Here is a 13,252-nt window from a genome sequence, read left to right on the forward strand (position 1 = left end):
CTTAATTGAAATATATTCCTCGTTATCTACGTTAATTTGTTTTAATAAATTCTTTTGTATTATTTTGTGTTTTAATAACGCCCTTCACCAAAGGATGGAGATGGAAATATTTGTCTCAGATTACACCTTATTGATCGGTTTATATAAACATCTATTTTATGATAGTCACATTTCACGTACACCCAGAGAAAAGTGAATGCGCCATGAAAGAAAACGTAGGTTTAATTTAGAAAATGTTAACACCCACACGCTCACAAAAAACGCTTCTGTAACATATACTCCCAAACATATTTTGCTTCAAGCATATACATTTTTGGCTATTGCCCAAACATTTATATGTTTGATCTCTTCCAATATATAATATGTTTGAAAGCATATTGGTCTAAACAATATATGTTTGGGTAGTCAATTTCAAACATTTTGTATTTTTGCATCCAAATTCAATAATGTTGTCTTCCAAAAAACAATATGTTATTATGTGAACATATAATATGTTTGGAAGCATTTTGCACCCAAAAATATTATATGCTTAAAAAAAATTCTCCCAAACAATATTGTGCTCAAAATTTTATTTATTTATTTATATATTTACAATCATAATGAATTATGAAAATAAACAGGTAATATAGGTGCTAACAACACAGGTTTTCGACCTGAATGCTCAAAATTTTGTTTCTGTCCAATTGTATATTCCCCCATATCTTTCTCACTTCCACGAGATTTTTTAGTTCTTAGCACCTTTTTCTGTAATACAAACATTGTAGAAGAAATTATTCAATTGTATGATTTTTTTATTTTAATTTTACCTTTTGCCGGACGGGGATTCGAACAGCGGACCACACAGTTTGTAAGGATCAAAGAAGTAGCTGATCAATTGCCCAAGGAAAAATAAAATGTTAATTTTGTAATAACAAGCAACAACCACCAACTTAATTCAATATCGCTCCATGTTAAATAGCGCTCCAAGCTACTAAACACATATATGTTTATAGGCTATTTCTAAATTAATATATGTTTGCATCCAAGCATATTATATTTAAAAACATTTTATGTCCCAAACATAATATGTTCTAACATATTAACATATATGTCCCAAACATGTTATGCTAGTTTATGAACATTATATGCTTGCACTCAAAAATATTGTGTTTAAAAATTTGTATTCCAAACATATAATGTTTATAGCCAAACATATGAAAAACAGTCTTTTTCATCCGTGCAGAAAAAAGATACATAGAAAGCAGTTAGAAATAGTTCATTAACTAGAATAAGGTATGGCATTTCACTAACCCTGATTTCTTCTCGGGGTATAAGAATTTACAACTGAACAAGAAATTTTTATTCACTGATAACAACGCATTCATAAAAATGAACAAAAACCGAAAGAAGTACAAAATTTGAGTTTAAAATTGCAAGTATGTCTTTAGTGTCATACGAAGTTCAAGATGGGCGCATTTGTAGTAAAATTTACAAATTAAAAGAAATAATGAACTATTTTGTGAGAAGTACGAATTTAATAAATCTTTATGCTTCACTTGTGTATATTTTCCCCCGTTTTTTAGTTCATTTTACTAAGAACGCAAAAAAATATTAGAATAAAGTTGTTTGTTGTTGACAAACGAATGATCCTTGGGTTGATTCCCTGATTCTTCTACATTATTTTCACTACAATATAGAAGGTGGCTTGAGCTAAATGTAGAATGTAGAATGTGGAAGTGTGAAAGTTATAGGTAAGATGCAATTTGCCAGAAATAATTGAGCTAGTCTTTATTAAATTCTTTTTATATTCCGTATAATATCAGCTAAATATTTATCATTAATGAAGCTTCTTAAATAATTTTTTCATTACCAAATCGCACGATAGCCTTTTTAGCGTTTGTTAATTGAGCAGTATTTGGTTGCTATTTCAGCAGAGACAAATGTTTGCTGTTTTGGACAGTGTTGTCAGATTAGGGAATTTTTCCCAAACTTGGGATTCTTTCGCTCCATTATTACTTGTGATTATATATGTTCCATTGTCTTCTACATAGTCCTTTTTAAGAACCATGACAGTGTTCATCACTGAAAAAAGTGAATCATGAAATTGTTACATTTTGAGAAAGTTTTCTTGACTTTAATAATTGTTCGTGTACGTGAGTTAAATGAACTAAAAAGTAAGAATAATTATACACAAATGAAGCATAAATATTTAATAAATTCGTGTCTTCCACAAATAAGATCAAAATTTCTTAAAATGTTTAAATATTATCAATGTACCCATATAAAGTTCATGCACCCTCAAAAAAATGCTTCTCTAACATATGTTCCAAACATATTTTGCTGGAAGCACATACACTCAAAAAAAGTGAACCCTATATTTCACTAAAGCTATTTTTCTTCTATTTTAGTTCATGGGATTATAACGTTTTAAGAAAGTTTTTTTGACTTTAATAATTTTTTGCATACGTTAGTTAAATTAAATAAAGCAGAGGAAAAAATTATACATAAAGGAAGCATAAAGATTAACTAAATTCGTGTCTCCCACAAAATAGTTCAGAATTTCCTGAAATTTGTAAATTTTACCAATAATGCCCATCATGAACTTCGTATGGCACTGAAGATATTTTTGCAATTTTCAACTTCAATTTATTCCTTCAAACTTAGAAATTTTCTTTAATAAGTGAAAAATAATAATTTTGTCTAACAAATTTTCTTGAATTTGTCGAAAATTATTTATTTATTTTTGTGAAATCGGAGTGACATTTGCTTTTTTGATACAGTTTAGTTAAAATTTTCTAAACTTAATTAAAATTTTCTTTCCTGGTGGGTTCACTTTTTTTCAGTGTATATTATTGGATATTGCCGAAACATTATTATATTAGTTTTATGTGAACATATTATATGTTTGGAAGCATTTTGAGCCCAAAAATATTATATGCTTGGAAGAATTTTCCCCCAAAGAAGATTGTGCTAAAAAAAAATATTTCTGCCTAATTGCATATTCCCTCACATCTTTCTCACTTCCACAAGACTTTTTAGTTCTTAGTACCTTTTTCTGTAATACTAACAATGTTAACATTGTTAGTATTACAGATAACATATAATTTTTTATTGCAAAAATAAAAATTTTGTAACAAAAAAATGGTTTCGTATAAAAGTTTGAAATTTTCGAAGAAATTCAAAAACGGTAACAAAAGAAGAACGTGAAGTCAAGTATAAACATAAATAATTTTACAATATAAACAAAAATTATTTAGTCGTGAACTATTTTTTACTAATAATTTTATTTAAATGCATTTAAAATGTATCGTATTTAGAAATACAAATAAATATGAATATTTATTAACGAATAATTTTTTAATTAATTTAATGTTTTCCTTTAAGGCCGGTCTATCAAATTCTGCCCAAATCGAGTGATATTTAAATGTATGTTTTTGGGACAAACCTTTATATATAGCACCCAACACATTTGACGGATGTGATATAGTCAAGTGTGCAAAATTTGATTGAAATCGGTCCAGATTTAGATATAGCTCCCATATCGGTTCAGATTTAGATATAGCTTCCATATATTTTTCGCCCGACATGGCCTTATATGGCCCCAGAAGCCAGAGTTTTGGCCCAATTTGGTTGAAATTTTCCACTAGGAGTACAATTAGTAATATAGTCAAGTGTGCCAAATTTGATTGAAATCGGTTCAGATTTAGATATAGCTCCCATATATATGTTTTTCTGATTTCGACAAAAATGGTCGCCACTGCTTAGTCGAAAAGTTGTAAAAATGACTCTAATTTTCCTAAACTTCTAATACATATATATCGAGCGATAAATCATAAATAAACTTTTGCGAAGTTTCCTTAAAATTGCTTCAGATTTAAATGTTTCCCATATTTTTTTACTAAAAGTTTGTTCCACCCTAGTGCATTAGCCAACTTAAATTTTGAGTCTATAGATTTTGTAAAAGTCTATCAAATTCTGTCCAAATCGAGTGATATTTAAATGTATGTATTTGGGACAAACCTTTATATATAGCACCCAAAACATTTTACGGATGTGATATGGTATCGAAAATTTAGATCTACAAAGTGGTGCAGGGTATAATATAGTCGGCCCCGCCCGACTTTAGACTTTCCTTACTTGTTTTTATTTTGTAATTAATTTTATATACATAAGGTTATTATATGGATCTTGGGGATTTTTCATGTAGAAATATATTTCAGTTGGGGATTTTTTGGGGAAATATTTTCGAAATTTTGGTGATCTCTGTCGAAAAAATCTGACAACCGTGATTTTGGACTGTTTTCCCTGTTTCCCTTTTTCAGCAAACAAAATCTACTGTTTTAGCAGCTGCTAGAACAGTTGTTTTGTGTACAGGGATGAAAAAGACTGTTTTTCATATGTTTGGCTATAAACATTATATGTTTGGAACACAAATTTTTAAACACAATATTTTTGAGTGCAAGCATATAATGTTCATAAACTAGCATAACATGTTTGGGACATATATTATGTTTGGGACATAAAATGTTTGTAAATATAATATGCTTGGATGCAAACATATATTAATTTAGAAATAGCCTATAAACGTATATGTGTTTAGTAAATCATAAAATTGAATAATTTCTTCTACAATGTTTGTATTACAGAAAAAGGTGCTAAGAACTAAAAAATCTCGTGGAAGTGAGAAAGATGTGAGGGAATATACAATTAGGCAGAAACAAAATTTTGAGCATTCAGGTCGAAAACCTATGTTGTTAGCACCTATATTACCTGTTTATTTTCATAATTCATAATGATTGTAAATATATAAATAAATAAATAAAATTTTGAGCACAATATTGTTTGGGAGAATTTTTTTTAAGCATATAATATTTTTGGGTGCAAAATGCTTCCAAACATATTATACGTTCACATAATAACATATTGTTTTTTGGAAGACAACATTATTGAATTTGGATGCAAAAATACAAAATGTTTGAAATTGACTACCCAAACATATATTGTTTAGACCAATATGCTTTCAAACATATTATATATTGGAAGAGATCAAACATATAAATGTTTGGGCAATACCCAAAAATGTATATGCTTGAAGCAAAATATGTTTGGGAGTATATGTTACAGAAGCGATTTTTTGTGAGGGTGTAGTTTTATTATAAAAAAAAAAATTTTTTGATTTTACAATTCTATTTCCATTAATTTTTCCATTCATGTTGGTTTAAATCGATTTTTAATGTCAGACAAAATCGAATTACTAAACGCACTTGGGGTAAGTATCATATACTTAAAATTTTATAATTACTAAATACAACACAACTTTGTCTTCCAAACATTCTTCAATTCAAATATCACGACATATTCATTAAAACGAATTATGGTTTTTAAGCCATAATTTCGTTGTCTTCATGTGCCTCACATGAAGAAAACATAATTATTCTATTTCATAAAAATATTCTAATTAATAATTTCCACGGAAGATTCCACCAATGGTAATGTCGTACACTTATTAAAATATCATCAAGCATCACAAAAAGATTCATACATGTCTGAGTGGGGCAGCTAACAAATCTTTTGGGGTGCATACACTCTGTTGATTTTGGGGTTTTCATGTTTTTTATTTTTTTATATTTCTGTTATTCTTGGTAGAGTTATGGTCAAGGTCACTTAAGACTTTTTGCTCAAAACACCTTTAGCGCTTGTTGGCTACATAAGGGAGCAATTATTGCCATCAGCATCACATTACCAAAGATCACAGTATCGCTTAGAATGGGTCTGAAAACGAGTTATTCATTAGCATCCAAAAAGAACTCGATGATTATTCCGTAAACTTCCAAAATCATTTTTGTCTTCATTTCAATAATGCGTAGCGTTGTGAGAAATTGAAATCATACAATCAAAATTTTAATGTATCTTTTTAATTACATTAATATTTTTGTTTTCTTAACATAAATATCGGAATCGAGACATTTGCATATTCGATCAACAATTTAGTTCAATTAACATGATTTTAACAATTTATAGTAGATAATACACAGATAAAATAAATGGATAAATCTGCTTAGATCTAAAGAGGTCAATTTCGAGATATAACCATATCTAATTAGATCCCCCAATTTTTACACGGGCTCCTAAAAATCAGAAATACATTTTATGCCAGAATGAATTAAATAGTTATTTTCACATTCTTCAAAGCCTTTGTTTATTCGTGTTTTCTATGAAATTTTAATAATTTTACATATATTTCGAGAAGAGTATGATCAGTAAGAGCATATTCCAAATTAGGGGCGTTTACATGATAAAATTGACGTGTTTTGGAGGAAAACTAATATTTTGAACTTGATTTTTTATATGGAGAAAACGACTCGTTTCAAAATGCTTATAAAGGAAAAACATTTCAAACCCCAAAACATGCTTGGTAAGAACGCTATATAAAACTCCTTTTCAATATGTTTTTCACTTGGGACTTTAATTTTTGGTTTTCTTTTTAAGACATTTTGTTCTATAATTAATTTATTCAAACGCGTCAATTCATTCAAAAGTCTTTTTAACACGTTCGTGACTTTTATTATATTTTGGACCGCATTTAACCCCATATATAGTCTGATATGATGTTATATATACCATATCTTATTAGATATAGTGCTATACATACCCAAGTATATATTATTAGATATGCGAGATATAATTACATATTATACTACATATGAAGAGAACATTTTATTCCTTATCTAAGTCCGGGGTTAACAAACAATGGCCCACATTTGCAATAAAATACATATGTATCTATGATCTACTTATATCTAATTATCTCTTATTGGTATCTACAATATTTCATTGCCAAGGCCGCCACTGAATTATTCTGAAGATTTCAAATATACTGGGTCATTGTTCTCACCTCACCAGTTAGAATGTGACCATATAGTAAACACGTTTATTTGCTTGATGGTCATTCTTACGTTAGTTTTAGCCATAAACTGTGTTTAGTAATGATAGTTATTGGCAGTTCATGTGTATGCTTAAATGCTGTGTTATTTATCAACTAAACATTGATTTTTAACCCCACAGAAATGTAATGTACTAGTTGTTTTGAACGATTTCAAATAATAAAAATTATATTGGTTTTAAAATTATATCGAAAACCCTGGAAACTGATGTTCCAGTTCTTTCACAGAATTACACTGATTTATGACGATGATACTGTTTTTGTTTCTTAGCCTTTCGCCAGAAAACGTTTTATTTGATTATGTCATCAATATTCGTAATTTCAAATATTATAAGTGATTATTTGAACCGCCATTCAGAGATGTCAAATGTCGTTGGACAGTTCGCACTATCGGTGGATGGTATAAACCTTTGGGGGATTTTTACCACAACAAGTTCACAATAATTCCGTAACATGAACGCAAAAAACACATCTAACACAAAGCAACTAAAACTAGAGACAAAGCTATTTCATTAATAACTTTTAAAAATTAACCATCTTCATTATCATGAACAATCCGTAGCGAAAGTAAAATGTACGAAAATATATACAAAATTAAAACAAGAAAGATTGATGATCATTTTAGTTTGAAAGCCTGAATCCAAGAAATAGCGTAACCCTTAGTTTATAATTATCACTTAAGTATCCTAGTCCACATTATTATATTCAAAAGACCCTCAAAATAATAAGCATATGCTTTGAATATTGCATTTCAACATTTTATTTATAAGAGAAAAGTTTGTAACTCGTATGCTCATTTACGTCCATGGCTTACTTTTGCCTATGAGTTCCAAGGACGAAAGTTTTACGTTGGCGGAAAAAAGTTTGCAATAATAACTTTGATATTGATTCGCAGTTCCCACTCGATTTAAAAATAATCTAGCAAAAATTTATGAAAATTCTACATAAAATCTACCAAATATAAAAACTATCATTTTAAGTTTGAGATCGGTATGGAAAAACAAATATTTTTCTCCGAAAGAAATATGTTAATGTTATATAACATTAAAAAATTTTAGAGTTTTACGTCATTAAGTTCAAATGGAATGACAGGATGTGTGTCAAAGGATAATAAAAAACCTAAGATATAAATTAAGATCTTTAAAGATATTGATTAAATATTTCGATAATTCAGGAACATTCTTTTAACGAATTTTGGTAATAAAAAGGCCTTTGTCGCCCCAAAATCTACATTTGAAAATCCAAATAAATATGAGGGAAATTGCAATATAAACACAAGTGGAACAATTGGTATCATCCTGATTTCTTCGTTCTACAATTCGTCAAAAATAGAGGTAATAGAAGAGTAATTGAAGTATAATTCAACAAATCGATAAAAATTCTACCAATCTACGAAACAAAAATCTACCATTTTTGTAGAGTTCTACCAATTGTGGTAATCGTGTATTGATTCCAAGCCAAATAAAACTGAGATTTACAGTAAGAATGTTTATAATTTTAGTTAAAGTATATTCAAATTAAATAAAGTCTTGCAAGAAATCTCAAAAACTGCTAATAAACCAGTTTTTCTTTGTTGGAAAAAGGAAAGTAATTAATGTAGTTGTTTCAACAAACATAATTTTTATAGACAAATCGGCACTATTTTGTTGGAATGTAGTTCGATAATTCAAGAATTGTACTTATTATTCCAACAAAATAATGAATTTAATGACTATAAAAATATATGCATACACAAATTTGTTTCATTATCAACTTTCTGTGATACTAGATTTATTAGCAGTTGAATACTTATTAGAGCATCGTGTTTGAAATACGCATATCTATTTGCATTTAAAAGATATATGAGTATACAAAAATAATATTAAAAATAGAATAAATGCTTACTTCACAGTTATAAAATTAAATGTTATTTAGATAAGATGATAGATTGTGATCAATCAAAAAATTAAATGTGCATACATAAATCCATAGAAATACTAACAATTTTTTTTTTGTTCATGAGGGATGTCAACGATGTCGTTTCTTTTGTTTAGCCATCTATATTTTCAAAGGTATAAACTGTATATGTATATCTTAAATATTTAATTATAATTTATTCCAACTTACTCATTTAAATGTGATGGCTTTTTAATCAATTAAATCAATTTGGCAAAAAAGAAGAAATAAAAATGCCTTCTATGAAGAATGTGCGAATATAAAAATAAAGAAAAATATGATTTTACACAATATCAGCCTTTTCGGCAGAAGTGATCCTATAGAGTACCATGATGAATACGAATGCTAATAAATTGAAACCCGAAAAATTTGAAATCAGTCAAAACTAGTCTATTAAACAAAAGACTTAAGACACGAACTTGACGCAAACAATCATTAGCATGTTGCTGTCGATATTGTGTTTGTGCTTTTCTGTTTCCGCATCAATTATTCCATAAAACACCATAACTAAAGGCTGTAAAATGCTAACTTCCACATTGGACATGCCCATCACCCACCTCCGAATGAACGCATGTATACAGAATTAAAATCACTTTGTATTCGCAACAATCCACGTAGATTTATCGATTAAAAATGTCCAGCACGCGTTAGGAAAAATTTATAATATGCAATAAACGATTATGGAACATAATCCGAAAAAATGTACACACGTTTCTGTTTATTTGGAAAATAATACAACAAAAACTTATGGTTCTAATGTTGGACTAAAATATTTGTAATTGGAAAGAAGCTTCACATGCAAGCGAATAAATATATACGAATATTGTATAACTAAACTATGTTTTTAGTTTTATGTTCAAAGTGAAAAGTAGGAACATAATTTTATGTGTATGCTTATACCCATACATTGATGAATAGAGACAATATTATACGATCACAATTATATATAGGGTACAAAATATAGATTTGAATCGAATTGAGTACAAATCTCAATGAGAAATAAATATACATTGAATAACAATAATCTTTTGTAAATAACTTAATTATTTTTATATGAGTAGACTCGTTTTTTGGGCAAGCCCTAAGTAGGTAGCATTTTTTGCTAAAGTTTCTTAAATGAACCATAAATACTGGCACTTTCCCTTCACTATACACCGATCAACTTCGTATCATTTGTTAAGTCTCAACAATTGAAAATATTTTGTAATAATTAGAATAGTAGTACGATGACGGGAACCGAAGAAATGTGGAAATTTGGAACTGCCAGCTAATGCTCGAATACAACGAAATCGATGCCTTTATAATATTTAGATACATACAGCTCTACTGATATCGCGTGAAAGGATGTAATGGAATTGGAAGTTTACAAGTTCCCAATGGCTCACAATCTTACCACCAATCAACAAATACAATTCCTCAACTGTCAAAATGAACATGTATGGGCCGTAATACAATCGTTTTCTTCGAGCTTGGGGTAGATCCAAAAAGCCAACTAAAGGGAGCCTGAGAGATCTATTTTGAACTTTGACATATGAAAAACTTGCAAGTTTTTGCCGGAGATATTTTTCCAGTAAAAAAGCTAAAGTTAGCGCATAATTACCAGCTGTTTTTTAGTCCTAAACTAGAGGTGTGCACGTGACACCAAATTGTAGTGACTCACGAAAATTTTCATTACTCACGTGTGAGTCGTGAGCCACACTGATGGCAACGGCGTGAGTGTGCATGAGCGTGATTAACCAACCAAATGTCGTGCGTGAGTCTAGAAAATAATATCTTCGTGAGTGTGCGTGAGTAACGAATTTCAGAAAAATACGCTCACGAAAATAATCCCCCTTACGAATATAAAATGCTTACGAGTTTAATTCAATAATAATTTTAGTGACATCTTAGGTGTTGTTTTCAGTCAGGTTACTCATAAAATTATTGGTGAGTCACGACATTTTTCGTGAGTCACGATATTTTGCGTGAGTCACGACATTTAAAAGATTTTTGTGCGTGAGTACAAATTTTCTTTTCGTGAGTGTGCGTGAATCCTACCAAAAACTATCGTGCGTGAGTGTGCGTGAATAAGGTTTCTCTGTCGTGAGTGTGCGTGAGTAAAATATTACTCACGTGCACACCTCTATTCTAAACAACATAAACGTGCAATATATTTAACAGTGTCAATTAGAAGTGTAGCAAAAATATTAATACGTTTATTGTTTTAATTGGTTTAAAAGCTGTAATTTGGTTCATACACTGTAAAAACAGTGCATCCACCAAGAAGAAAACTTGTGATTAATTCTAGAAAATTTTGAATATTTTTAGAAATTTTTAACCAACCAGTATTACCAGCGCTGGCAGCACGCCGATATCACAAAAATAAGTAAATATTATTCGACAAATTCAGGCAAATTTATTAGACATAAATAATTTGTTTCACTTGTTAAAGAAAATTTTGTAGTTTGAAGGAAAAAATTGGAGTTCAAAATTGCAAGATGGTCTTTAGTTCATGATGGACGCTTTTGTAGTAAAATTTACAAATTTTAAGAAATAATGAACTATTTTGTTAAAAATACGAATTTAGTAAATCTTTATACTTAATTTATGTATAATTTTTTCTGTTTTTTAGTTCATTTATCTAACGTACCCAAAAAAAAAAATATTAGAATAAAGGGAACTTTTTCCAAACATAATAATTGTATGGACTAAAATATAGTTAAGATGGCTTTAGTGAAATAGAGAGTTCACTTTTTTTTTGAATGTATGTTTACATTTCAAAAACTATATAGTCTTGCCCACAAAAAAGTTATCGTAAACTTTATCCCCTACAAATTCTTCGATTAAAGTTCCAGACGAAACAATGAAAAAATACAAATTATAATACATATAAATATATTTTTTTTTATAATATTGTAATAAAGTACGAACATTTACCCAATTAAAAGAAGCACTAAAGCCAATTTAACTTTATTTTAGTTCATGGAAATTATTATATATAAAATTTCCCCAATATTTCTCAGTTGCCTTCACTTAACGAAAACTATTTTATTTGTTTGTTTGTTTTAATTAGTTATTTGATATTGTGTAAGGATTTCTCCTGACAATACAAGCATAAATTAAAAGTTTACACATAGGAGGATTATATTAATTATATGGTTTCATGGGATTGAAATAGAGTAATATTATATAATCGACTTGAACAGACTTCAACAGAGCATCTGATATCTCCTTTTTACAATATGATGTGTTATAAATCAGTTGATTGTTATTAGGAAGAATGTTTCGAAGACAAATAGCATTGATAAAGAATTGTATCTCAGATATTTGACACTTCTATCATTGCTGGATTAACCCTTTCACTGCCAAAATAAACCTAATGTTAAAACTTTAATTTTTCTTCTGTTGTTACTTGTACTAACAACATGTAAAACAAAAATTGTAATTTTGAGGACCTACCTCAACTACTGTGATACCACAGTGGTGAACTTCTCTCTTATCACTGAGTGCTGCCCGATTCTATGTTAAGCTCAATAACAACGGACCTCCTTTTTTATAGCCAAGTCCGAACGGCGTTCCACATTGCAATGAAACCACTTAGAGAAGCTTTAAAACACTCAGAAATGTCGCCAGCATTACTGAGGTGGGATAATCCACCGCTGAAAAACTTTTTGGTGTTTGGTCGAAACTGGGTTTGGACGCACGACCCTGTGTATGCAAGGCGGGCATGCTAACCATTGTACCACGGTGGCTCTCAATAAAAGATTAGACAAAACAAGTAAATTTATATGTTTACATAGTTTTGTTTGCCAACTAATCCTCGGTGTATTTTCATACGCTACATTTTCACTGTACCAATTCATAGATTTAGTTATATCACTTCGTTCCGTTTTGTTTCATTAAATTTCATTTGATTTCAATTTAAATTTATTTTTTATTGCTTCGAAGTTTAGGTCTAAGTTAAAAAATAAGGTGACCAAATTATGATCGATATTCTGGACCAAGATATTCACCACCGTCGACAATAGTCTCTTACTAAACACATTTTAGCAAAGATGTATTGACAGAGTTGAATATCAGTCTCTTCATACAAATGCAAGAGTATGAATTGTATTGTTGTTATAAAAAGGTATCCAAAAGCCAGAAAATATATACCTACAACATACTTGCGACTTCTTTCTGTATGATGTATAATAATGTAAGTATGAGTGTATATGTGTATTACTTTCCGAATGCCCACCATAAAACAAACGAAGCTGCTTTGAAATTATGAGCAAAGCGGGCTTTTGTGTTTTCAATTTTTCGTACGGGTGTCGTGGGGTCGTGGTGAAATTGTTGAAGCTGGGTGTTGAGCCAAAGCCGAACAGGTGACAAGATCGAAATGAATCAAATCGAATAGAAGACAGATACCTTTAG

The sequence above is a fragment of the Haematobia irritans genome, chromosome 1 (assembly GCF_050003625.1).
Source record: "Haematobia irritans isolate KBUSLIRL chromosome 1, ASM5000362v1, whole genome shotgun sequence".
Lineage (NCBI taxonomy): Eukaryota > Metazoa > Arthropoda > Insecta > Diptera > Muscidae > Haematobia > Haematobia irritans.